The sequence below is a fragment of the Lepisosteus platostomus genome, chromosome 27, assembly GCF_059453375.1.
Source record: "Lepisosteus platostomus isolate fLepPlt1 chromosome 27, fLepPlt1.hap1, whole genome shotgun sequence".
NCBI classification, from domain to species: domain Eukaryota; kingdom Metazoa; phylum Chordata; class Actinopteri; order Semionotiformes; family Lepisosteidae; genus Lepisosteus; species Lepisosteus platostomus.
In genome coordinates this window covers 1,100,635-1,128,560 of record NC_142637.1, presented here as the reverse complement: position 1 = coordinate 1,128,560, position 27,926 = coordinate 1,100,635, and the positions used below count along the sequence as shown (strand labels likewise).

Genomic DNA, 27,926 nt, shown 5'->3' with positions numbered 1-27,926 from the left:
CTTTCATGGCAAATATTATTATATAAGAAACAAAACACGACAATATATTGAAAATGCTGGATCAATCACACACAGAAGATATGGTGAGGCATAAGGTTCCAGGCCCTGTGTCTTTAGCCCTATTTTCAAACAGAGTGTGACTGAGCATTTATATATTATTCTTGCAGTTTGCCATGCTTTTATTTATCCATTATTATATATAATTCATTTTGTGTTTCATTATGTTTTGTAGTTTTCATTATATTATCTTTATTTTGTAAAGCTTGCAAAGTGCAACTTATTCTAGTTTACTCTGCCTTTACTATGGTAAACTGCATTACACCAGAATATGGGGTGATGCCAAAGAGCACATTCTTGGAAATTCTCTCGCAGGCATTTGAAGTAATGAGCCTAGTCCTCAGAGGACAGGTAGAATGAGTCTGTACTGTGCAAGCTCGGTTTTTGTGCAGATGCAGATTCTCTGACTGTGAGGTAGCAAACTGGAAAAGATGTCAAACAGAGACATAGGTTGGCACTATAGGTATATAAATATTGTGATCCTGGAAGCTGGATTAAGAAAATAGCCTGATGTTTGCTCATAAGCACAGGTACAATTATTATAAAGCATTGCAATCATAGAGGGTTACTAGTGAACCAAAGGACTGGCACAAGAGGCACAATTGTACTGTACACAGACGGTCGTGTGTTACCTGGGAATAATTCAGTCAGACACATCAACTGGGCGAATCAATTCAATCAATTGGATTCTAGAAAGTAAATGAGCCAAAAGTCCTACCCTCCTCTAAAATATTTTTTTATCTTTAGGTTCAATACATCAATGTACCGTACCTCACACTTCATTCTTGGTGAACACTTTCAATTATTAATTTTCTGCATAGCATTTCTAATGGAATTTAGACATAATTTATTTTTTTACATTGCTGCATAACAAATGTTTCTAATGGTATAGACCTGTTCATTTCTGCAGCAAGGGAATACTTCAGCATACTTCTCGCTCACCACCACAAAAACATATGACATCTCTCTGGACTTTTTAAGACTCTCTATAATAGAGGAAAGCGCCACTTCAGAAATTATTTTGGAAGTCAAATACTGACAAGATGGAAATATAACAGAGCCCAAACAGAGGCCTGTTAAAGGTCACATCTAAAACAATTCAAATGAAAGAATCTGTTTTATATACCACAAAAATAAGATAAATAGAATCATGTTGAACATCAAATTTGATGTGGACTTTCCCTTGATGGAAATCATTTTTCATCTGTTCAGTTAATCTGATAAAAAAAAATCTATTTATAAAATTTATTAAAACAAATCACAATGTTTAATGTAACGCACAGAATTTAGAATCCTGTTTTTTTACTGGACATTTCCCCAGCACACTTCATTATCTCAAAAAATCTTTAGCTAAAAGGCAAATTCTCATATCCTCAACACTTGTTTTCTGCAAGGCATATTTTATATATATATTTTAACACACCAAACATATTATATACTTTGCATATATTTATTACATGTGCTTGAAATTACAATGTTTATGTGAAATACTTTGGAGAGAGGACCTGTAATGAAAAGCTTTATAATGAAATGTGGTTGTTAATTCAGTTTTGTGTCACTCATCCTTGTTGTTTCTGTTTAATTATTTGTTAAAATGTTGACCTTTACCTGTCCTCTCCTACATCTCTGCCTAGAGGATCGATATGAAATAACACTTAGTGGACAGTCCTAGAGTAACTCACAAGTAAACTTGTTTTAATCCTAGGCAGATAAATTTACCTTGATCAGTTTTCATCTGAAATGTAATATGTTTTGATGATGATGATGTTATTAATTATAATATTACAATGAAACATTTTCTAACCACTTTCTGCAATCCAGGATCCCGGAAGAGCCAGAGCCTATCCTGGCAGGCAACGGGCGCAAGGCAGGATACACCCTGGATGGGACCAGGCCAGATTTACCAGAAACCCATCAGCCTACCAGTGTGTCTTTGGACAGTGGGAGAAAACCAGAGCACCCAGGGGAAACGTATACAAACGCGCTGAGAACATGCAGACTCCCCACAGCCAGCACCCCAGGTTTGGGATTGAACCCAGGGCTCTAGCACTGCATGCCAGCAACACTGACCACTGTGCCACCCTACTATTAACAATGGTAATAATACGGTTATCAGAAGTGTTCATTGAAATATCCTAAGACAATAGAGACAATAATTAACACTTGGCTAATGTCAACATTTACTGTACAGTTCTTGGGGAGCTTCAAAGCAAGGAAGGAAATGGGGTGTTTACTGAGTTATATTGCATCTGAGACACATTGATCAAAGCAATAGTCTGGTTTACCTTGGTTAATTACTTTCTGGGTAGATGATTAAGACTCATCAACATTCCAGGGACACAGCAAAGGGGAGGTGGAAAGGACAGGGGGCAGGAGAGGACAAGGGGTAGAGGCAAGAGAGAGAGGAGAAAGGAGGACATGCCAGTCCAGATCATCCATTAAGACCAGGTTTGATATCTGACTTACAGACAGTTTGCTATTCTCTTGTTTTTAGGAAATGCTGATTTCCTTTAAAAAATAATTCCTAGGGTTTTCAGGCTGGGCAGGACCCAGGTTTCCAGGTTCTTTCAGGCTATTTTGTCAATAGCATAACTTCTATGTCGTATGCTTATGTTGTATGATGTTTAGTGGGTCATTGTCATTATCAATACAGTTTTGTTTAACCAGCACGCCTGACTCATTTCACTAAAGCTGTGCCAAAAAACAAAGAACTCAGCTGCCTCTATTTATATCAACTGCTTGGTATATTCTTGTCAAAATGTTTACAACATGGGGTTATGCTTCTTTAGCTGACTGATTGATTAATCTGCTTGACCTTTTTCAGATATTCTCTGGTTTCCTAACTCCTATTTGTAACAATAATAATATTGAGAACAATCCAGACATCCTTTCTCAGGAAGCTGCTTATTTCTGGTAAGTGTCAGCCTGGAGCCTACTGCAGAAGCACAGGGCTCAGGCTTCTCGCCAGGACGCACATGGGGACAGTTCAGCACAGCCGCTCCGTCCTCACCAGCATGTCTCTGGAAGGTGGGAGGAGACAGGAGCGCCCCGAGAGTCCCACGCAGTCGGGTTGAGAACACGTTTACTATGCACAGACGGCACCGCAGTCCAGAATCAGAGAGCCGCCATGTCTCGCCTGCTGAGAACATGAGTCTTTCTACAACAGTGTGCTGCCAGCACACCTACAGCTTCTAAAAATATTACTACCAAACCATCTCCCTTGGCTCCCTCAGCCAGGTTTGTGTAATTTGCTTGTGGCAAAATTACAGAATTTTTTACAGTGCTTAGGGGTCAGTTCAAATGAACAAATGTGAATGCAAATGTAAAGTAATTAATTGATCGACTAATTATTAAACTACTGATGATACTACTACTGTTTCTGCATTTGCTACAACTATTACTGCTACTATTAAGAAAAGACCTTATCTTTGCAAACACAGAACAGATCAGACCAGCCATTCAAATGTGAAAAATCAAGTACAATTACTAATGGACTAGTGTGGTTACCCATTATCTAGAATGAACTTCCCTGTATTGCATAATAAATTGCATTTCTGTTTAACATGGCAGCCTTTTAATGAAATATTCTATTCCACTGCTTTTCAAAAAAATGGACAAAGGAGTGTTAAGCAGATCTAAAAAATAGAGGTAATGGACATGGTGCTGCTCTAGACAAACTGTAACACTTAACAGAAGCTGAAAAAAGGACTTCACAAAAACGTTCCTGGCTGTCATCCAAGTTAAAGTCTTGCCAAGTAAATAAATAACTCTACTGTTGAAGTTATGATGGTGAAGGCAGAGTACAGGAATGGCAATTCATGAATCTGAAGAAACAGTATTGTGACATTAACATCCATCTCACAACAGAAGAAACCAGCTTTCTACATCATCTCATCATTATGATTAAAGTCTGTCTTGCCCTTTTCTAGCTCCGCTTTAAGTGAATGGACATGGTAACATCATGTTCCCTCAACTTTAATTAAAGAGGCTTTATTGCATGAGTTCTCTTAAGTGGAATAATCCTATCTGTCGCATTACTGAAGGTAATATTAAATTTCACACTGCAGAGGGAATGTAGGAGACAGAACTACTTTTTCCTCACACATGAAAGGTTACTGCTCGTTTCCTGATGCAAGAGATGCAGTCTAAACACTGAAAGCAGTGCTCATATGCAGCTGCAATCTAAGTCAATAGGAAAAAAGATCTGAAATGCCACAGAAATGTCAAATGCCTGCCGGCCCTGTCAATTCTGTACCTCTTATTTCTTCCAAGATTTTATTTACTGAATATATGTACTTGCCAAAAGATCCTATAATCTGAGAGTTTTCTGAACTTTACTTTCAACCACAAATAAACTGATACAGAGTAAATAAAACAAGTTTTGAAATCTGAGCAAAATGGATTATAGCACGTTTTATTGCTTAACTGTCAGGTCTCGAAAAGATCATTACAAGGAATCTTATATTCTACGTGGAATTTCTCCATGAAATGGTTTTGGGGAAATACAGTACTTGTCCTTTCTGGAAACAGATTTTTCCCCCATGTCATGATTGACTCAAAAACAGAAAAACCCAATTTCAGCTACAAAGTACAAACTGTCTAGACTTCTTGTGCTTTCAGACACAAGAAGATTTCTTCGGTAATAAAAGACATTTAATAGGGAAACAAGAAACTTCTACTTCTTTTTGTCTCTTTAACTATACAAAAGCAGAAATACAGAAACCATTGTTATTACAGCAAGTTAGTTTCAAATGTGTTTTTACCATATTGAAGCAGAAATATTTTTATTTTTTACTAAAATAGTTTTTTTGTTTCTCATCTGTATCCAACACTTTTTACTGGAATCCTAGTCTAAATCCAAACATGGTGGAACGGTATGTGCTTTCCTCAGGTGAATCTACTTCACAGTTCAAAACATCATCTTTTAAAATCCTTAGTTTTAAGTACTGTTAGAAAGACCCAAATACATTTAAATATACATAACCAGCTAAAAATACCCACTACAAGGTTTTGTTTGAAAGTTTAAAATACATATCAAATGCAAAATTGCCACTCAGTGCTGGTGCTCTGGATTCATTCCTACACCTGGGGTACTATCGACAGTTAGCATGTTCTTCTTGTGTTCATGTGGGTTTCCTCCAAGTGCTCTGGTTTCCTCCCACAATCCAAAGACATACTGGTAGGCTAATTGGCTTCTGGGAAAATTGGCCCTGGTTTGTCTGTTTGTGTCTGTGTGTGTGACCCATGATGGACTGGCATCTCATCCAGGGTGTATCCTGCCTCTGGCTCCGGCTCCCCCACGACCCCTAATTGGATGGATAGAACGGATGGATTTTAAAGCTACAGTACAGTATGTATTTCAACTTCAGTAGAATGCCTGTGAATGTAGCAAAAGCTGAACCTGTCTGTGGTCTTCCCCTGTTTTAAAGCCATGAGGCTTTACATAGTCACTTCACAAACTAAAGAGCTCAAGCAGTGAAGTGTTAGCATTGTGTGTTTTTTTCATTAGAACAATGAACTGATTTCTTATTATACTGTATACATACCTAGTTTGCAATCTCGCTTGGCTTCCCTGCAGAAACTACTGTACAATACAGATATGGGGAGAATGAAAATCATAAAACAAAACTCCTCAAACACAAGATCCATTCAGAACAATTAATCTTTGATGCATCACAAGCTCCAGACTGCCTTATAGGAGAGAATAGGGTAACTAGAGGAGAAGCTCATCCTTTCAAGCCTACGAATGCCTGAAAAGTTGCAGGTGTCACAGTGTTTGAAACCTAAGAGGATTCTGGCTGACTAACATCCACCTCAGCTGCACTCTGCCAGTCGTGTCCTTCTGCTCAGGGAATCCTGGGCACCCAAGACTTCAGCCAGTGATGTTTGGGCCATAAAGCTTCCTGAACGCCTGCCTTTATTGGCTGAACCCCTCAAATGGCATTATAATTTATCACTTTGAATATACAGTACTGCATCATTTGACCTTTGAATACTAACTTGAGATTTCAGCTAGTCTGCCTTCAATGCAGGCGTGACGATGCAGTGGTCATCCTGCTGTGATTCCACCACTGACAGTGCATCCCAGTTTTAGAGCCTCAGCAGAGATTAATTCTGGCGCTTGGGAATTTCCTGTTTGGGAAACCTGGTGCTGTCTAGGGTCCGAGGGAATGTGCTGCAGACCCATGCCACTGAGCCCTGTAACACAGGTCTGAAAAAACAATCAAGTCTCTATGGCTCTAGCAGTTTCTGACAGCCTGTCGGATCATCGATATTGCAGTAAGTCAGACAGAAATAAGGAGTGGCAAAGATATGACAGAATTTTTAAGCAGGTGAGTGTGTGTCTATGGTGTGTTTTGCAGGGACAGCCTCGCTGGTAGACTGACTCAAGATTATAGCACAGCAGCGAAGGCGATACCCAGCTGAGAGTCTTTGAGATGAACTTGAACAGCACGCCTGCGATCACAGACCTATTGAATGCATATGTGATCGCTGGGAATATTACAGAGCTGTCCAGCTTTATGCAATGCCTGAACAAAATACTTTGGTGTAAGAACAGCTGTGAAGTATAATACAATGCAGCTGAATTGTTTTGGCAGGTACATAGCTGTGTCATATACTGTAAGTGTAGATAGTGAGTAGTAGATGGTGTATTGAGAAAGGGAGAAGGACAGAGTTCCTTACATGTACAGTATGTACTGTATTTATGATCAATTACTACTGCAGCACTCCACTAAGTGAACAATGCAGGCAAGACCAAGACCCCCAAGACACATTCACCTGTGTACCATATATATTGTATACAATTAGTGCAAAACGTGCAATTGAAAATTTAAATCTTAAAAACATACTGTACATTGAAGGCATTTGATCATCCTAGAATTCAAGGTCATCTGTAAGAATCTCTTTTACCAATCAAACAATAATGAAACCTTGTTCAGTGAAACTATGTCAACTAATAAAACAGTAATCAATACAGCACACACATTATGCTTTTAGTTAAGACTTACCATTTTTGTTGCAAGATATTTGTAATTGTCTGAATGCTGTTTGCATTTATGTAAGTAGGAAAATGCCTTCTTAGCAATTATTTGAAATAATGGATAAAAGTTAAGTGCAGTTTTTAGTTGTTAGAAAATGACATTCTGCAATTATTATATAAGGGACAGATCTCACAAGGCCAGGCTGTATTCATGCAAACCAAGCTCACTAACCAACTGATACAAAATGTGATGCATCCAATTTGTACACAAGTTAGGAATAGATGAAGGGAGCTCTGTTGCGTCTAAAACTAGTTAATATCACACAATCACCTCTAGATGTCACTGAAGCCCTGAACTGTGTTAAAGTTGAAAAAAAACTCACTGAGGCCAAACATGATAAGAAAACAGCTCTTGGTTCTTTCAATTTCAACGGCTAATCCTTGAAAATTTTATTATCACTTTTATTTTTATTATTTAATACAAGCTACTGACCATTATGAGGGAATGTTAATAGAGCAGTTGTTCCGTTTATCCTTATTCAACACAAGCCTGTCCTCCACAGTGTATAAGTCCTATGTGCAGTTCCAAGCAACAGTTCCATGTGGCTAACAGGAAGCTGGAAGAAACTCTTAGGGAATTTAACATTTATGGAATGCAATAACCCAATTTAACATCAAGTTAAGAATACAATTACTAAAAAATATTAAAATATTAACTTCCATTTTTATCCAAATGTCTGTTTATTACTTTTATACCCTATGAACTGAATTGTTTATTTTAATAAAAATAAGACAGATATGAATAATTAACAGGAGGACCAGAATCATTACCTCCACCAGCACAAGCAACAGTTTCAAACCAGGCAAATTCTTAGTAGCTATAGCAACAGAAGAAGTAGTACCAGCAGCAGGAACAAGTGTCAGTACTGTATATGAGCAGTATTTTGATGTTCTTAATTATTCTGTGCCGTGTAATGATAGGAGCAGTAACAGCGGTAGCAGTGATAATAGTAGTATAGCTCTAAACCTAATGTTGAGTTCCTGCTAGCCCAATTGTTCATAGCAGTATTATTTGCTACCCATGTCTCCAAACAATGTCATTTTGCATTCCTGACAGGTCAGCTCAGTGGTACATGCTGTGCCTACCCTCAGGGCATCTGCATCTTCCAGATCAGCTCTCATTCCCTCAGCCAAACTAATTATTTGGTTGTCAGGGCAGTTTTCATGGGGATTTACATTTGTTACTCAGCAAAATACTTGTCATTTCATTAAATACAGCAACCTTTTTTTTTAACCTTAAACAGGAAATGAAACAGCAAAGATTATAGCAGCAGTGACAACTTTGACCATTACAAAAACTCGGTTTATGGTCACAATCTTCAAGGTTGAGAGATCATGACAGTCAGATCGACCTTTTAAATTCCTAATATTGAAAACGTTATTTTGCTTCAGCACACATTGTTTCATATTTGTCCAAAAAGTCCAAATATCTTGCAGGTGATAAAAATATGTCCGTAAATCAGAACAGCCCTTGAGTTAATCCGGTATCATTTATTCCCAGCAGGGACAATTGGCCGTTCTGGATTTTGGAGATGAGACACTGCTCACCGTGACTGCAGTAAGATGTCTGTCTCCCTGTCCTTGTGTGTGGGATAAAGGGAAGGAGACTGCTATAGAAGCTGATCTTAGTTTAATGTGAAATTTATCTGTGAATCTGTACACAGTTCATAATGACCTATATGCCGCTAACTCCACCTCACTAAAATGATAAAACAACAGTATATGTTACTCATATTTATATTTCCATTAATTTCTTTCCCTACCCTGTGACAGGTTTGCAAAAGCATTATGATGCTGGATGCAATTTTGAGTTGAAAATATGTAGAAGTTCCTATGTCAACAGTTATACACTGAGTTACAGTGCCACTGAGCAACATCAAATTGTATTGTTTGTGTCACTTGTGCCCTGGCATGCACAAAGCTAAAATAACACTAGGTATATTACTCAATTATTTAACTCTTCTTAAAACATACTGTACAAAAAGGAAAATGACTAAATTAACCACCATGGAGAAAAATACATTGGAAAACATTTTTATATTTTAAAACAAATATATCACAGTGCTTTAGATAATTTGTCCTGATACACACGCCAGACACAATAACCTCTATCATGTGAATGTATTGTAACTCATTATTATGTCATTACTTCTTCTGGCATGGTGTAGATTCAATTTATGGTTTTGACCATGAGGGAATACATTGAATGGTCCATTAACCGGTTGGTTTAATGAATGCCTAGCCAATTCTGCTGCTTAAAGCCCCTTTCCCAGCAGTATAATCTCTTCCCAATTTAAAAAGCTTAGCTGCATCTTAGAGGAATCTGTTGTCTGCGTGTTCAGTCTGTAGTCTTCAATTCGGAAACTCATGCTGTGAGAACACCACCAATTAGGCTGCAAGAAGATGCTTTTAATGTGCACATCTGTTACAGCTGTGGAGTTAAAAATATATGTAGATAAATGCAGAATTAAAGGCAGTTGTAATTTAGCTAGTTAAGCTTAAGAGCTTATCTACTGATCTCAGACCCTATTTGACTGTCAAGATTTTGCTTTCTTTTTAATTGAAAGGCTGAAACTTGGACGTGAAGTCCAAGAAAATGATTTTTACTCCTGCAGCTACAATGACGACGACGATGATGACAATAATAATAATAATAATAATAATAATAATAATAATAATAATAATAATAATACATTTACAGTATGTATAACATTTCATTAATGAATTTCAAGCAAAAGATAAAGAAGAGAAGTCAAGAAACTTAACAACTACAGAGGAAAAAAGACAGGTAATTAGTTTATAGTACTGGATGTTGATAGCATGCTGGTAGGGATGGGTTTTGAGATCTTTTAAAGGTCTCAGTTGAAACTACTTGTCTGAGATGATCAAGGAGGTTATTTCGCAAGACCAGAGCACAGGCAGAGAACTATGGTCACCTGAGTACTACAGTAGTTTGGTTCTGGGGACCTGCAGTAATTTAAATTAACCCTATCTTACTAGAATAGCATGAAATTAAAAAAAAATAAGGTCAGGGTGATCTGGTCTGACCTCCTTGCTCTGGCGAGAACCTGCCAATGCTGTGAAGACAGATCACAAACGAGAATGTTACTGTAGTCCAGGCATGGAAATACGAGGACCCACAGATGTTTCTAGCTATCCACTCAGAGTTAGTCAGATAAACAATTTCTGTCACATCAATACAGCCTCCATACCAGCTTACACTCTGCACGTGCAGCAAAACGGGTTAGGCTGGACTTCATAAGCCTGTTTTAGCATTGACATTACCTGAAGTCTGAACACAGGAGTCAATGAGTGACTGTTCATGCAGAACATTAAGTGCTCTCTGAGATTAGGCAGGCCAGAGCAGAAGTGGCACAAAGTCTTCTTCTGGCGTTTGTGATAGATGGTGCCCTTTTCATGATGCTTTTAGATACTCAGAAATCCTTCAAAACTGGGACATGCTGTAGATCAATCTTCGGAAAGGGCCACCTAATATTGGAAATGTGTGCTCATAAACTGGTGTAAAAATGTTTATTTAATCTTTTTCCTCAGGCAGTCATCTGACCTTTAAGATTGCATGTTTCTGCTAACCCTTTCCTTAACATGGTTTAGCTGGGGGGGAATAAAGGAGTAATTTATTTTCCAGTACAATTAAGACAACAAGAATTCCATACACACACACAAAGAAAAAAACAAACAGCCTTTTATGTGCCATTACTCAGTGATATCCACAACTGTCGTACATCATCCTGATCCCGGCACGGACAATATTCTCTTGCGTTGTATATTGGGATGCCTGTAGTTATTAAGATCCCATGATAGTGTTGCTTTGATGGATCACCCCTTGCTTTCAAACAGTCATGCTCGAGGGCAAATGCCTTTTCTCCACATTTTTTTCCAGCATCTATCATTGTGTATGTACCTCACTGTGTTTAGAAAGTCCAATTCATATGTGGTTTGTTGGTTCTGTAGGCACCAGTGTCCCTGTGATGCCATCAAGTACATAAAACTTTATCCTTCCCAATGTGGGTCTTTTTTCAAAAGCCTTTTGCTGGTAGTAGTACTCTCCATTTATTTATACAGTTAATGGGAGCCTTAATTGGTGCTTTCTTGATGCTGAAAACCCAAAACACAAAAACACACCCATGGGGGAGTTCCCAGGAGGATATACCTTGGGGTTCAAGCTCCAGTCCTCAGAGTCAGGAATCCAGTTGTTTTCGGACATTTCCTTAAGTCTTTAAGTTATACACAGTTCTCACATAGAAGTGTTGGAATGATCCGCTTCTCCACGGCCTGAAGGAAGACTGCTGGGTTTAGGACCTTGATGTCTGAAGCTGGGAAGCCCTGGGTCACACAAATGCAACATCCCACATCTGGGCAACATGTTTGCCTGCAGTGCATCCAAGGGGGTCTGAACTGCGTGTCACATTCTGGCTTTTTATAGACTCATCTAAAAGATATACTTTAAGAGATGGTATTTTGAGAGACAGGGAATGTTAAAGTAATCAAAAATACAATACAATATACTGTAAATTGTATTTGCTTTGAAGGCACAACATGTGTATTAAATGTAAAAACATACTAAAGGCATGTTCCATGTATTTATGAGTGACCACGTGTGTAACCATTTTTACGGCTGTCAGCAATTAGAAAACAATTAGAAAGTGGGTTACTTTACTAATAAATTAGGTCCACAATAATTGACTAACATGATTGTCCATCTTTATACGAATACTATTGCCTCTGTAATATAATCCAACTCGTCAGTAAATTGAATTGCCTAAGTTCCAACATCAGGTGCCATATGGAAGAGGAGTGTATGAGGTACAGTATACTGTAGTTAGGTCATTTCTAACTAAATGCTTAATGCAGCTCTATACCCAGCCATTGTTCCACAATCTGTTTGCTACCTAGATTCTAGGATTGGCGGACATGGCAGGTTACTATTCAAATTTAAACAAATGTTAATGTTTTATGAGTAACTGGCAATGGCAGCAGAAAATACTATATCCATCGTCACACCAAGGCTTAGGACACATTCAGCTTCAATCTAAATTCTTCAGGTCTCACTGCTGTTGTGAGCACGATGATTCTGCAGCCATCGCATGCATGCCTGACACTCGAGGTGCTGTGACTAAACCCATCAGCGGTGCTGTTATGATTTTTCCCCCAGAAGGAAATAAGATTTAGTGAAGCTTCTTGATCTCTCTTTTCACATGTTCCTACAAACACTCTGCCACTGCTTCTGTGTGTCTAATGCCCTTTCTTACAGGACAACCAAGTATGCTCTGTTTTAATGGTTTAAGTAATGAAATGTTGTTGAGTATGGCAAACATAATGTTTTGAAAAGTGTACTGAATATGGAAGACTACCCTGATACAGTATATTAGATGAAAATCACCAACACTTCATTGTAAACTACTGTAATTTATTGTTCTTTCAGTGACAGTGGAGAACAAAGGGATTATGTTCTTGATGTAGGTTTGTTGTGGCCCAGGTGTATTTTGCTCTGAGCCGACAGCATTATTTGCAAACTCGTGTTATAAAGGCTAGGCAGGTGTCAGCTAAGGTAGTTCTTTCTGTTAACTTTACTGCACAGTGTATGTAGTGCTCCCAGTGGAGCTTGGGTAGAAGTGCCATAGCACAGTACACTTGCTCCATCACTCCAAAAAGGAGCTGTCAAGGCAGGCTTGCACCAGAAATCAGCATGCAAGTAAACTCTGGCAGATGCATTCTGTCAATACTACTTTCTCTTTGGAAAGATGCAATGAGAGGTTACATTTACAGGGTGACTTCTTGTCTCAGTGCAATATGCATCCACAGCTTAGCTAAAAATTAAACTAAGTCAAAAATAAATCAAGCCTTTTATTCTGCATGTCTACTCTCTTCACTCTTTATGTAGATTTGTGTGCAATCTTTTCATAGATTTGCACCTTTAACCTTTTTAGAATTCCTAACAAGAGTGGGGAGCTCCATTTTCTGTACAGCAAAGAGCTTTGAAAAATCCCTGAGGTGCTGGCATGGCTGTGGTTGTAAAATAGCTGTATCTAGTGAGCTAGCTCTTAAACTGCACTTTTTTCTACACAGAACAGACCAAGGCATCACATTGGGATGCTGTATCACCTACTGCTGCATGTTAGAGTATAATCTGACATACATATGAGGTTAGAGGGTTCAAGATTTTAAGCAACGATAATGGCACCAGACCTTTTGGTAATTGAAACAATGTCTGTGAATAATACAAAACAATATAAGAGCCTGGTTGTCTTATCAAAAGCTTTATTGAATAAAGTTTTATTATTGGCACTTTTCACAGTGGTTGTTCTCTTTAATTGTTATATTAAGCTGCCTTTTATCCAGAGTGCAATTTTCATAATGTACTTAAAAGTACCTTTTCTGATGTGATCCCTTTCCCCAGACCTGCATTTGAAACAAATGCTACTGCAGCTTACAAAATTTGTCCAGAAGCAGGCAAACAGGAGATTTGATCAACCATTAAAGAAAAAAATTCACTTTCATACTGACAAACTTCTACCTCTTTATTTAGAGTATAACAAATAACCGGGCAACAAGTTATGTTTATAGATTGTATTTTAACATAGTCCTGGGGACTTGACATAAGTGCTTCTGTAAACCGTATTGTGTAAATAAAAGCTTGTTTTCAGGTTTCATCTTTGGCAAATCTGCCACCTCAATATCTTATTAAACCAGCACTGCTGATTTAGAGAAAATATGCTATTAACTGGAAGGTCTATAAGTTATTTTTCCTTGATTTTAACTTGATCCAGCCAGCAGTTATGTCACAACTGCCAACCCGCTGAAGCTCAGCAGGTGTGAGTCTGGCCAGTACCTAGATAGAAGTCCTTCTGGGAATGGGAACAGGTGTAAGTGGGATCAGTAAGGGGTGCTCACTGTGTGGGAAAAAAAGAGCTTTCAAAGAAATCATTGCACATGGTGAAAAAAAAACTCCAAATAGAAGACACCCCAGGCTGATATCGAACCTTGAACCACAGAACTACAAAATAATGACAATTGCCTCCTGCAATTTTATCTATTCTCCATTACTACTGCTGTTTATTTTGTTTCTAAAGTTTTAGTTGTAAACAATTAAGATAATTCAAGTATTGCTGCTCTTTATAATAAGTAATTAAATCTTATCTAAATCTGTGTCTAGGGGCATAATGGGTAACTCACTCTAACAAGAAAGATGGGGCCTGATTGTAGCATGCAGCTATTTAAAAATATCGAAAGTAGTTTTTAATTAATATGGGACTTCCCAAGGAACCAGTGAAGAGCCTTCAGCAAAGGATGGTTGTAATCACTTGATCGTGGCCAAATGAACACCAGAGTTGCAGAATTTGGATGCAGATAATGTCTTTTCAGAAAACTTTCAAAGAATCTAGCAAAAGGAAATTCACAAATCAGCTGCAAGGAGGGGCAATGATTACCATATCTAAAAATAGGACAACAATATGCTTGGATAAGCACTTAAGAGTCAAGAATATTAATTAAGAGAAGTAATGTCAAAGTTATACAACATTATGCAGTTCCCACTTGAATTATTATTATACAGCAAAGGTGTTGCCCCAGAAAAGTAGAAAATAGTTTTTTGACATTTTAAGAGGTAAGGGTGAAAAATACGTTCCATACAAAAAAGGAAGATCCAAGTCCTTGTGTGGTGTGTGCTGCTTGCCCCCAGTGAGACTTGATTGTTGTCTCTCAATGTGAAACCACACAGTTCCTCTTCAAACAGGAGGGCAATTGCTCTATGCCAAAGGTCAGCCTCCCTTCACAAAATTCAACAGCACTGGGGGTCCTAAAGGGGACTGGCTTTCTGAAGGAATGCCTAACCTGGATTACAGGATTCTGCTGGAATATGATGCATAGCTGTGTGGGCTTTATAGACATAGCTATTTATAAGAAACAGTAGTCTCCTTTTTTTAGGATTACCTTGTACTGCACTTCAGTAGAGACCTGCAGTGACCTCCACTCCCTATTCCCTTTTCCCCACTCTCTCTTTCCGGCCTTGTGATCAGGTTGATGAGGATGCTTGAGCAGTAGTCAAGGAAACAGAAAAACAACTCCTCATGGAAATGGACAACATGGAAAATCTCTTCATGAAAAATGGGGAGGAAGAGTGCGGTGGGATTAAAATGGATAACAAAACTCGCAAAGCCTCATAAAACAATAATAATAACCGACCTGGTGTAAGAGCTGTCATAACCTTAGCTGTGGTCTGTGTAATGAGAGGATCAATGCCTGTTGTAAGATCTGCCCCTTTTCTTTCATGAGCTATCTTGGGGTGTGTCTGTTGGTGGATGGTGGGGAAGAAATCAGCGTTGTACAGGATGCGTGATGATTAAAGAAGGGACAGGGCTCCCAGCAAAATGGTGAGCATTTCAACTCCTGGCAGGGGAGCAGTATTTAGAGATTGCAGCTGACCCCTGTGAGTAATAACTTCGGGTGCTTGAGCTGCAATAGCTTGAGTTGAAAACACAGGATTCCTTCTCAGTGCTCTCTGACTCTGAGACTCTTGAAGAGACTGAGGTTTAGAAGAAAAATGCATTTAATTCAGGGCTTAAGGAAGAAAGCCAGGCTGAAAATGACTGTCTGGACATCTGATTTGTTTTCCTGAGGCTAGAGACAACTGCACAAAATAAGGTTAACATTTATTACAGCAGTAGGGACTGCTCTGGCTGCTGTCCCTCTGCCAGATTTGCTTCATTACTGTGTCCTTCAGGGTCACCTTGCAGTGCTATGAAAAGTGCAGTTTTGCCAGTTTTACAGTGCTAGACTTAATTGGGATAAGTAATGCTGATGACATTGACTGTTTAATGAATGGGATATTCTTCAAAATGCTAATAATCTATCCATGTGAAATTATTATTAAATGGTATTGATAGGAATGCTATTAAAATATAATTAAAAGAACTCAAGAAAGTTTACCAATGAGAGGAGGGTATTGGGTTCATCTCACTTGTCTAGAACAGAGCTTTGCAAGCCTAGTCCTAGAGGACCACACACCCACTGGTTTTCATTCCAGCTGAGCTTGATTACCTAATTTCAACCTTTATTGAACTAACAAGTTGCATGATTGGAATATTTGTAAGTCTGTTTTTCTATGAAAAGTCTTTTAGAATTCAAGTTTTTGAGTGAGAGCTTGGCTGGAAAAGAAAACCCTACATATGTGTTTAGGGTTGTGAACACCTGCTCAAGTGACTAGTAGCTAATCCACCCCAGGATCCCACCTAGCTGGGGCCCTGGGTTTAATTCCAGAATTGGGGCGCTAACTGTGTGGTGTCTGGATGCTCTTCCCAGCATGGGTTATCTCTGTTCATCCCACAATCTGAAGACATTTTAATTGATTGGCTTCTGGGAAAATTGGCCCTATATTTTTGTGTGTGTCTGTGTTCGCCCTGCGATGGACTGGTATCTCATCCAGGATGGACCCCACCTTGCACCCATGGCTTGTCGGGGCAGGCAAGTGTGAATTTCCTCCAGATGCTCTATGTTCCTTCCAAAGTCCAAAGACATACTGGTAGGCTAAGTGGCTTCTGAGAAAACTGGCCCTGGCGTGGGTGTGTGCATCTTTATGTCTGTGTGTTCCCTGCGATGGACTGGCTTTCATCTAAAATGTCTTGCTGGAATAAAATCTTGTATTCTATCCATCCATCTATTTTCAAACTGTTTATCTGGCCCCCCTGCAATCCTATTTTGGAAAAAGTGGTTAGAAAATGGATGGAGGGAACACAGGAGGCTACGAGGCAGAAGCGGTCACATTTACTGTATAACTTCTTCTATTCAAGATTAAAGAGGATCCAGTTCCTTCATCCACTTATACGTTCACAACATGCCTATGACAACATGATTCTTGTCATTCTCATCTCGTCTTCCAGGACTACAATGTCTGCTTTGGAACATGATGACAAAAACACATTAGTGTTTTGGTGTACACACCAAATTACTGTTAAGCAGAAGAGCATTAGTTTCTCTATATTGCACATCTAAATAGTTATTCTATTCATAAATTCTAATTTGCATTTTAACTGCAACTGGCAAATTAAAAAGTTGGTTCATTGCTGAGAAAAACTCTGGGTCCATTCTGCCTGGTCTGGGCAAGAAGATTACCACCCCAAATTGGACAGAGGGTTATATCTTAAGATGCTAAGGTTCTTTCTAGATCATACCATGACAATGGTGAACTGTGACCAGGATTTCCAACACAACAATGCATGATAAGATCACTTTATTGACCATATACAATTTCTTGTATTAGGAATTTGTCTTTTTGCATAAGCTTGCTCTCCATGAGACACACAGACAGGGGGAGAAGCCTGGGGTCAGAGCACAAGGTCAGCCATTTATACAGCACCCCCGGAGCAGTTGGGGTTAAAGGCCTTGCTCAGGGGCCCAATGGAGTAGGATTCCTCTTCCAGCTGTGGGATATGAACCAGCAACCTTCCAGCCACAGGCGCAGATCCTGAGCCACAGAGCCACTGTTATGAACAGCGTGTTATCAGCAGTTCTCTAGCACCCATCAACTGAGTTTCTTTCAATAGGAACTTCTCTAATGTGGACAAAGTCCATTTGATAAACTTTTCTTACTTAAGTAAATGACTTTTTGTATTGTCAATATTGACAATATTTTTAAAATTATCCCCATGAGGGTGTTACTGTCACGCGTTCAACTCTCTTGACATTTTATTTTGACAGAACTGACGAACTGCTCACTTTTGGTAGCCAGGCTACAGATTCTTGTTTTTCTGTTTGTGTTTTTGAAGAACAGCCATGATTGACTTGATTTGTATTAGCTGCACGTCCTGGGTTATAAATAAATATAGGGATTGTGACTGAAGTCACTGTGCTGCTTTAGGAAGTGGGTTTTTCATCAGCTGTGTTTGCCATGTGAGTATTGGTCTCAGTCTCTACAGAGAAAAACAGCAGGATGTGACCAGGTCTAAGTTTTGGCAGAAGGTAGATACTGTCCTAGCTGTGTATTTAACTCACATCAGAGTTAATTTTGGTAATACCAATTTCCATAATTAGTTAATTTCTCATAAAGTTTCACACCTTCCCTCAAAAATCTTGTTGAGGAATGGGTCAGATTTGCTTCTTAGGATTTGCTTATTAGATTTCATCTTGAATAGATGGAGTTTGTGCTTTTGCCTTTTTCATTCAGAGAGGAAGCTTGCCGTCTTCAAGGTTATTTTGTTTTTAAAATGTTCTTGCAATGCCCTAGCAATGTCAGGAGTCTTCTCACCATACAATAAGGCAAAAATGGATAAGAAAGCACAGCAAAGATCTGATGCTGTAGGATAATATAATTGATTTTGACTGCATCTTTAAAACAACAGCTCAATTTTTGCTTTAAAAATGTTAGATACTTTGACCAACTTTTCATAAGTGTTCACTTTTAATTAGAACATTCATAATAAGCTAGAGGGGATGAGAGGTGTCTGTCTGAGTCCCAGAGCATGCTACTAACTTTGAGGCAGGCATCAGAGTTTATATGGATTTAAAAGTGCTTTGTATAAGGCGGATTGTGTCATAATCCCAGGTTTTAGATACAACAATTATTTAAAAGACAGATAAAATGTGGTCTAGACTTAAACAGGCACAGTGAACTTAAGAGACACCCCTTAAGAGACGAAAAAAACAACAAATTCAAGCCGAAATGCTGTGTGGTTGAGACAGGAGGAAAATGCTGCCCCAGTATAAATTTGAAATGAGCCACACAGAAAGTCTCTCTGATTCAATTGTCACCTATTTGTTTTCAACTAGAACCGACGATATAAATTGCCTGTTCCTTCTGCTGCTATACAGGGCACTAGCTGATAAGGCAGAGAGCAAATAACAATTTCCCCTGGATTTCCATGATTTATCATAAAGTGTATTCATCAGTTCATTGCGAGCAGGGCATTAGGGGCTTATATACATTTATATCAACAAAGGAGGAGCCCCTTTGCTTTAAAAATAAATGTGAGCACAGTGAAGATACCAGGGCAAAAGAATGATTATGAATTTATTTCAGTGGTGTATTTTTACTGATTGAGCCCATGTTGCAGCTGCATGTTTTATCAGTTCCAGTAGTTTTCATGACAAACACCCCAGTTAAGGACAAATAAAACATGACATGAATTCTTCCAACTAATTGCAAAAGCAAATGGTTGAGATATTAGCATTGCACAATACTGTGAAACACAATGATGTTCAGTTCTTTTAGTCTTATTATGCAGATGGGCATGTTGCAGAAAAGAACAGGGTACACACCACTTACAAAGAAGGCTTTGGTATAATGCATGTTGTAGACTAGTAACAAGTAAAGGGTTATTCTATGCTGAAAAGAGAAAAAAAGAAACAAATTGAAGAAGGCTCCACAGCAAGAATCCTACATTGAAAACACCCTGAATCCTAATCTCATCTATGAACTAATTTATCTAATTCACCATTAGATGGGAATGAAAGCATATGTAAATGGTCTCTTATGAACAATTTCCATGCAATTCTACCCTGTTCAGTTAGAAATTTGCCCTTTGGACTATTCTGCATATGGTGAACAGAATAGCACTTTATGATTAATTCTACACACTCCTTTTGTAGAATTCCAGAGAACAGCCATATAATTGGGTTTGCTTTCACAAATGAGTCTTCATCTGTGAGCAGACTTGAAGACCTGGAGACTCCCGAGTGGCTGCCCCAGTCAAGTCTGAGCTCAGGTGGAGCACTATAAGCCAGTCCTCGTGATCTGTTTGACAAGCGAGTCATGAATAAAATCTCCCCACCCCACCCCAGCTGTATCAGTATATTTTTTATTTCATTCAGTGGTAATTATCCTGAAGCATGTACTGTACAATGTTTAGAATGGCAATGAACACTAAACACAAAATGCTACTGCAGTCTCCTTCCTGATTTTAACATTAAATATGTTCTAAAACAATGAAAAACATGAATGAATATCTTTGTCTATCTCCAGAGCTCAGTTCAGCTGCTGCTCTTTGAAAATCAGCAAGAAGACAGGCACACCATTACAAGAGATACATAAAATGTGCAATATTCATCGGTCTTAAGTGACTGTAGTTATACAATTCCATACAACTTTATTTCAATACTTCAGATTACTTAGGTTTAGAGGACATGCTATTTCTCAAAACAGGGCCAGAGCTCTGTGCAGGTCATCACCTGCATATTAACAGCTGGGTGGATCCAGGTGAATCCTACCCATCCCGTGTCCAACCATAGTTAAAGTCGCAAAGCTCTTACACAGACCCATCAGGCTGCCATGGTAACAAAACAGCTTCTTGAGGCACTAGCCATTAGCAATGTGTTGTGCTTGATATTTCTGGGCTCTTCTGCTGCAGTGCAATACCTCTTTTTATATTATTTTCTGTAGATTCTGTACTGTATTAGTTTACTCCCATAAAGAAAACCTGAACTTCTGGAATTTCTTCATCATGTTTGGGCCTGAGGAGCTGCCTCTGATCCAAATGTCACATGACCTCACATTGACACACTCGCCTGCAGTGAACAGGATTCAGAAAGTGGTGACCACTCTTGGCAGAGGAGCTTTGGGGAAGGTCTGAGATTTATAGGGTCTTGATAAAAGTGTCTCTCAGTTCACAAGTCAGCTGCAGGCCTGTAGCAATGTCTCCTCTGCTAAGTGCTGCTCTCTCCTGTGAGGCATTGTGCATATCAAATAGCACCATACAGGTGGGTGTGCTGGACACGTGCGCATGTCTCACTGTCTCCACAGATTGTGGGAATTGCTGCCAGACAGTGAAACAAGTAGCAATTTCAGAACTTAGTTTTTGAAGAGTGTATAACAAGAACAATACAGATGCCAAACTTCTAAAACAGAAGCATATAAAGAACCCAAAACTAACAGTAACCACAATAGCAGTGTAAGGTGGCGAACAGTAAATTTATGGGACACAGGCAGATAAGACAGCGATTGGAAAGTAAGAAGATTTGTCTGCATCAGCTTGGCATTACAGGATTTTTTACTTCCATTTAGTGACCCACACCCCCCCAAAAAAAAAGTATTTGCCTAATTGGTATTGATACTGGAGAGACAGAAAGCCAAAGCCTGGAGGTTAAAAAGTATTCTGAAAACTGTCTTGTTAAAGAAGCTGGGCATTGAAGTGCTCAATACTAGAACGTGTTTCTTTTGGATCTGCTTGCTTGCAGGCAGAGCACTTGCACCTATGAAGACAAAGGCACTTCCCATGCCAGAAAGGAATGTCAAAGGTCCATAAAATGATTTTGCCAGCTGCAGGTGCGTCTGCCTGACCTGCTGGACCTGTGAGCAGCAAGCGCCCGTCTTCCAAACTGTTTCTCGCACGCCGTCAGAAAGAGCAGGCATTTAGATGGCAGGCGGTTTGGAAACAGGAGGAGAAAAAGCCCCATTGTGATCAAGGCTGACTCTCCCTCACAAAGCCTACAACTCCACTGCCTAGTGAGCGATGGGCTCCCATTACAGCACGGTTAACGGTACAGAGCAACAGTGAATGCCTTCTGTGGCTGTCTGTAAGAGGATAGGATACCTGCATGAGTCACTGGAAAAACTATTCTGTATAATGCCAGAATTATAATTGTAGATCAGTAAAGAGTAATATTATACAGGAGTCTATCAGAGTACACAAAAGTGAAGTATATTGTTTATTTTCTTGCTTCTAAACACAGTATATATTTTCTTAAATTAATGAATTTCTTAGCTTTAGAGACAAAGGTAGTCAGAACACAATGCTTGAGTGTGAAGTTTGCTCCCCTTTTTAATACCTGCTTATTTCAGTACAGATTAAGAGACCCTAGCACAGCAGATAATGGATACATCTCAAATAGGATGCCAGTCCATGGCAGGTCTCACAGACCTAGAGGAACAATGTACAGGTGCCAATTAACATACTGGGGGACAATAGAAAATCTGGGGAAAAGCCCTGAGAACAAACTCCACACAAAAGCCCCAGGCTCAAACTGAACCCAGACACAAAGGAGTTTACTAACTAACAACTACACTGAGTGTATGCTACTCAAATCCATGCTCACACCAACTTATACTTAAACTCCGTGCATTTGTGTTTAGTCCTGTTGTGTCTACTAGCACACACCATAGTTTCAGTATCAGCTTAGCTTCTTGTTACAGTCAACCCTTCAGACCCCTCTGGGATCCCTGCTCTTTCAGGTCTTTTCCTCTCAGGAAACACTGCATGTTCCCCTTCCTTCTAGCTTATACAGCACTTGAATCACTAGACCTTCACTCAGTCTTCCTTAGATCACTAGGCACACAAGTATTCAATTAGACTACAAAATTACTTCAACTCTTCACCAAGCCTGCAAACAGCAAATGCCAACACTTCTGATCAACATTCCCAGAGACACATCTCTAAATGCTATGCTATGCTATGCTATGCTATGCTATGCTATGCTATGCTATGCTATGCTTTAACCTTCCCCCTCTTGGTAAAGTTACCTCCTAGCTGTTCTTATAAGCCTCTTACTTACCTCAGAGGTGTGGCTAATACCATGCAGATCCTATCCTGACATCTCTTTTCCCTCATGTGGAATGTCACTCCTTCTGAGTGCTAATTATTCATTCAGACTTGCTGTTCCTTGTTCTGCAGGTTTTTCCAATTAACAGGCACCTTTCTCACAAAGCCACCTCTCATTTCTTCTCATTCATAATCACTGTGGGAGAGAACATGCAGCAAATGGGCATATAATGAGCTCTTGAGGATATATCCTTGGGGAGACAGTTGATAGTAGCTAATGAAACAAGTTTTGCATGCTTTTGGGAGTCAGAACAAACCAATGACAATCCATGTGAAAGTGAAGAGGAAATGCAAGTTTCATACAGACAGATATTGGGAGAAATTGGTTGAAGCACCAGCCCAAGGGATAACAAGGGTATTGTGGGTACAAACCAAATATAGATATCTATATACTGCCCATATCTGTGCAACTTAACAAATGAAATGAATAATAATAATAAATAAATACAATTTATTTAAACAGTGGTACTGTGAGTTTTGTCCTTGAAATCAATTAACACTACATATGCATATGAAGAATGTCTAGAATATGTCACCTAAAGTACTTACCTCCGTGTATTATTTTATAACTAATATAAAAAGGCCATTTTGAAGGATTTGCAAGATTATATAATGCAAAGGGATATTTTTTACTTCCTTTCCCTATTGACTATTTCACGGATACCTTTGTCAGGTCAGTCCCCTGGTTGACAGACAGTCAAGTCTAATCACTTCTGCAACCAAGTTCATTATGCAATCATAGGTCTTCCTGACACATGTATCAGTTAAGTGAGTAATATTTGGCTCCTCTTCATGTTTAGCTTATGTGAAAAACCTAGAGCCCCATCCCAGGGGCACAGTGTGGTAGAAGTGTTCTTTTAATAGGTAGGGCAGGTGTCTTGTGACACTGACACAAATTCTGCCATATAATATAAAATATAAAAGTTATATAAAAAGCTAACTTAATATTTTGTAAAAGTGATGAAATCGACTGAGGTAGATGAAATTTAAAACTTAAAAGGGAACTCCAGGAGTTTGTGTTGATTAAACAGCAATTCTGTGGGATAAAATAAAACAGGGTAATTTGCCTGGCAAGACAGAAGTGGAATTCCCACACACTATTCATAGACTTTTTTTGTTGCATGTAATCAACATCAAAATTGTGTTGAGCTATAACATTAATTTTCACTTGATTGCATGATTGTATTAATTTAACAGAATAATTTAATAACAGACTGCCCAAATAAGTCTTAACATCTCATACTAACTTCTATCTAATAATTAAATGATCTTTCATGCAGCTGACTGAAATGCTACTTAAACAATATCACAAACTAACTCTGTGAATTTATAACTTTATGACTGTAATTGGACTTGAGTGACTCATTCAGTAAAGGTTGAGCCATGTGGTCCTGAAATTAGCTGTGACTTAGATGTCCCAAATAGTAACCTGCCGATGATCTTACCAAGCAATAATCCATGGCACCCCCTTGTCATCAGAAGCCAGGGGTATGGTCCCTCCATCACACAAAACATAATGTAAACCATACTAAACAAAAATAGAAACAAAAATATTTCTCAAGCTTTTTAAAGTACATCTGACAGGCAACATGCTGCACAGTGTACTGATGGCAAATTTAGATTCAGAAGAACACAAGCCATCGATGGAGTTGAGAGATTGCATATGCTTCTACATCCTTGCTGTCAGAGACTGGTCCTCCTTCATTAAACTGAAGGTATTAACATGCATCTGTGCTACAGGCTGAGCATGGCATCCTTCACAATAAAGTGAACTTACTCATAGTTCCCCCTTAGCAAATACCGACACAACCGTGACTCATCTGTGGCACATACACATTTGCACATCCATCAGGGTGCAGTATAGAAATCAAGATATTTGTGTTTATGTTTTCTGTGTGTTTTCTGGGCTGACTGATGTACTGGAGACTAAAAACTCTGATATCAACCAAGCCCAGCTTTGCCTGACTTCTGTGACATTACGGGATAATATTTCAAGGTTATATGATGGGCTAAATTTTCAACATACAGCATTTTTGTGGAGCAAAGCAATATAGTACTGTAGATACCTTTGTATGATTAGAAATGTAGTATAATAAAGTAGTTACTTTATTTTTAAATAACTGATAGTGTTGAAACTTTGTGTTCTTCTGAACAGAACTAAACACAAGAAAGGAGAACCTTATGTAAAATGAACTTTCAACTTTAATTAAAGCAATTATGAATTATGAATCTTGCTTAATACCATTTTGCTTTTAATCTTAGCTACCAATTAACCCTACCATCTATAGGGAATCCTCTCTCCTCCTGCCCCTTTACCTAAATTGTGTGGAGACTTATTTTTGGATTCTAATCTGCTGCAAGATATTTGCCTTTCTTAACAATGCTTGGCTTAGAGCAGAGAGGCATGTCCACTGGGCATTACGTTGTCGCTCACAAAGAGTGAAACGGGACATTTAAATCTGATAGGATAAGTTCAAATCACATTCAAGTCTAGCAAAGTTATTTGGAAGTGAAAGTCAACAAAATCAATCCTCCTTGCTATGGAAAAAATGTATTAAAAGTTCCCATTATCCCCTTTACCCAAAAAAACAACTCAGGAACTGTTATGGAACAGTACAGTATGTACAGTAAACTAGCCAGTATTTTCAAGAACATTACAACTAATTAAAAAATAAACTATTTGTCTCTGGTCTGTTTGCAACAACAGGAATCAAAGTTGTAGTAAATGAATCATGATTACTGTTTTCATTTTCTGATGAAAAGTGCGGTAGTTTTAGAAAAACCTCCTAGAACAGTCTCCTTTCTTAGGAAATCTTGACATGATAAATTTGAAATAAAATGATTTTTTAGGGTTACTTTTGCTATTTTTGTAATAGATCTAAGTAATGGAAAGCTCCCTATTTCCGCACATTTATTAAGGCATCTTGCTGTGTTGCTGCTTTGCCATGTCTTTGGTTTGTCATTGCCCTCCAGCCTGTTACACTTCACACACGGCTTGTGAGTTCACCATGGCCATGCCACAATAAACTTCTATAAACGCAGTTTTGTCAGGAAAGAAAAAAAACAAGCTGCAGCTGATTTATTGTAATGTTCAGAGTAAAGCAAATACAACTTCAAGAAAAGGCTAAATGATCAGACAGCCACTTGTGGGGTTTGCACACGACAGCTGGTGCAGCAATCAGGTTTTCTTTGATAGAGATACTGTACCTTGTTACTCAACCTGTCAGATGAAATAAGCAGACAAGGTCAGCAACCTTTGCGATCAGGTGTCCAATGAAAGAGTGTGTGTAAAGAAAAGGAAAACAAGCTCACAAAGCTTACATACAAAGTCAGCTGGTATTGAACATAACTTGATTGATCACTAGATCTTTTTCATCCTCCCTGTGCCTGAGAAAGAGCTTCTGTCCTTGTTTCATTCCACCCATTCCATTACATTGTACTCTGATTTCATTGTTGCTTAGCTTTGAAGAGTTTAATTAATGTAATTGTTTCGCATTTAATAGTTTGTAAAAAACAGATTGTAATACAACAATTTATTTTGTTTTGTATGTGTTGTTTGTATTTTCTGAGCATGTATAAGGACATTTGCTTTTCTTATTATTAGGATTTTGAATTTTTACTTTTTATTCCAATCCAAACTAGACCCCTCAATCAGTAATGGAACCACTGCATCCAGGATAGAATGAATTTTGCCCGCATTTTTCTATGATGTGCTCTTTCAATAGCTATTTACTTCTTTTAAACACTGCACTGTTCCTTATAGGAAAGTGCACATCGATTGGAAAAGTAAGCAACCAGCTCTGCTCGATAAAAGAAGACTGGTGAATTCACCCAGTTCTTGGTTGCACTGCCACAGTCGGCCAATGATGCAGCCTTGTAACTGTGAAGCATGGTCTGCAAGAGGCCAGCCTGCTTTTACTACCTGAACTATTCTGGAGTCTGTATAGAAGCTCCAACAGATAATTAGCTCAAGATTTTATAAAAGAAAATACCAACATTTTTGCTAACATGGCAGCTACTGTACATCAGTAGAGTTATGATTCTATGTCCTGTGTTCTTTCTCACAAGAGCACCATAGAATTGTTTTCTGCACAACACAGATTACATTACCAATAAGAATAGGCCTGGAAAACATACTGAGACACTAAATCTGAGTGGTCTTAGTATCTCAATATGTTTTCCATATTGGAAAGTGAAATAATAGTAAAGGCACTAACAAAGGATTTAGGCATAATTAACACCTCATTTCAATGCTTTTTTCCCCTTGGGTATTATCTCTAAAATGCTTGCTTTAACTATGCCCATTTAAACTCAGATGTGCAGAGCATATGCTTTAATTGAGAATGTTCTGTTCAAAAGGCAGGTTATAACAAAATAATAAGGAAAATAATAGAAAAATGTAAATTGACCCTAAACATTAAATAAATAATTTTTCATGAAGGAAAAAAAAACATACTGTATAGATTGCCTCTCTAGTTTTGTCATGATTTGAAGGGTTTTTAACTTCCACTCATTTACCCAATGTTCAGTGCATCATCTCAGCTCCTGCCTAACCATTTACAAAGCAGTGTGAAATCCGGCAGTGCCATGTGCAAGCTATATGTAAAATGACTACTGAGAACTAAATAATGAAACATTAAATCTTAAGACTAATCAGTTCCATGTGAATCGTAATATCCTGTGCAATCTGATCACTCTATTGCAACCTCCCAATTTATCCTCAGGTCACTCTTCCATAATTGAAACAAAGCATTGCTTTGGATTGCCTTTCAAGATGATCATCCTAGGTCTGTGTCAGCTTCCATATTGATAAATATGAAAGAAACCACCGTCTCTCACTTCTGAATGTGTCCTCAAATAGTCCTATCTGGGTCTGCACAACTTACAAGTGCATCAAAAAATGAAAACAGGGCATCAGCTTAAACAATTGTTCTCATTAGATTATTCCAGACTCTCCCAATGCTTCAAGACAACAGTCTCACTGTTGATTCAGAATAGCTCTACTTGATTGACTTTTTGGTGCTCTTGGGGAGTTTGAATAGTTGAGGGTCCCTTCAAGAGAAATTGATTCACTTCCTCTAACTTGTCAAATAGGACACTTCTTAAACCCAGGAATGTATCTGATCACTGTTGTCTGGACTAAATCTAGAGAAGCAGTGATTTTTTTTTGCAATGAAGTAAGCAAAATTGTACATAATGTTCAAAATGAGATCACACTTGTGACCTGATCGTTTTTAGCAGTCTTTGATTTAAAAACTGTACTTTATTCTGTGTATTCTAGT

At 38.5% G+C, this 27,926-nt stretch overlaps 1 long non-coding RNA gene across 1 annotated transcript in view; it reads left to right on the top strand.

Moving 5' to 3' along the window:
• The first annotated feature begins 6,211 nt into the window (after positions 1 to 6,211).
• The window catches only part of LOC148638924 (uncharacterized), a 100,070-nt gene continuing 78,355 nt past the window's right edge, over positions 6,212 to 27,926 (top strand). Inside the window, exons 1-2 of the long non-coding RNA XR_015930902.1 lie at positions 6,212 to 6,389; positions 8,601 to 8,657. This is a non-coding gene — a long non-coding RNA (uncharacterized LOC148638924). The remainder of the gene's footprint in view (positions 6,390 to 8,600; positions 8,658 to 27,926) is intronic.